At 36.6% G+C, this 939-nt stretch overlaps 1 non-coding gene across 1 annotated transcript; it reads left to right on the forward strand.

Annotated features, from left to right (window-relative positions):
* Positions 1-421: 421 nt before the first annotated feature.
* On the forward strand, positions 422-513 carry Trnai-uau. The gene is given in 2 exon segments: positions 422-459; positions 478-513. It is a non-coding gene; the product is annotated as a tRNA-Ile (tRNA).
* Positions 514-939: the final 426 nt, after the last annotated feature.

The raw sequence follows: 939 nt of genomic DNA on the forward strand, positions 1-939 counted from the left end.
GTAAAAATCTTCTTATAACGCTTGGTCTGAACCAATATAGTGGCTTCATTTTCTATTCAATGCTAATTTTACATGTGTCAAATTGAATACACAGATTGCCCTCTTTTGATTTGCCCATATTCTCTATATTGTTTACCTATATTAAATTATAAGTATCCATACTTGATCGACTTCCAACCGTTGCAACTAAAAACTGGTTTAAAATATAAAACATATAACTCGCAAAACGGACGTACACAATCTGTACCTTTTATTCGATACCTCTCCAAATCAGATTGGATAACAAATAATGCAACTATGTAAGTTCGCACGAAGCTTCACGAGCTGCTCTTTACCCCTCTCGGGTAGCGTTCTAGTTTCCCCGCCGAGCCAGTTCCGAAGAAAGTCGTCATGTTTTCTAGAAACATACAGATGGGTATCTTCCCCAGTGGCGCAATTGGTTAGCGCACGGTACTTATAAGACAGTAGTTGTGAGCTATGCCGGGGTTGTGAGTTCGAGCCTCACCTGGGGAATTTACTTTTTGCATAAGTAACATCATTTATTTCAATTATTTCTAGGGTTATATACACACTTCACTGCAAAATTTGTAATTTCCATATAAAATATCGTTTATTAGGTAAACGATCACAGATTCTGGAGATAAATTGTATATCTGTCTAAGATTAAACGAGAAGTAAGCATAGCATAAGGGTACTGCCTGTAGCAAATCATGACGACTGGACTGCCATCTAATAGCAGTGTTGAGATCTACGTCGCAGAAGTCTGGAGTCTGCTTGTGGAGCGAAAATGTCCAGTGGAGATTTTGGTTTTCCTGTTTGGTTTATTTTTAGATATTTTTCTTACTTTCCTAAACATAATAGTGTTTACGTGGATTTCCATATTTTTAGTTGCTTTGCGATATTTCAAGTTTGAATAATCGTTTTAATAGCTTCTTATCA

The sequence above is a fragment of the Homalodisca vitripennis genome, chromosome X, assembly GCF_021130785.1.
Source record: "Homalodisca vitripennis isolate AUS2020 chromosome X, UT_GWSS_2.1, whole genome shotgun sequence".
Classification (NCBI taxonomy): Eukaryota; Metazoa; Arthropoda; class Insecta; order Hemiptera; family Cicadellidae; genus Homalodisca; species Homalodisca vitripennis.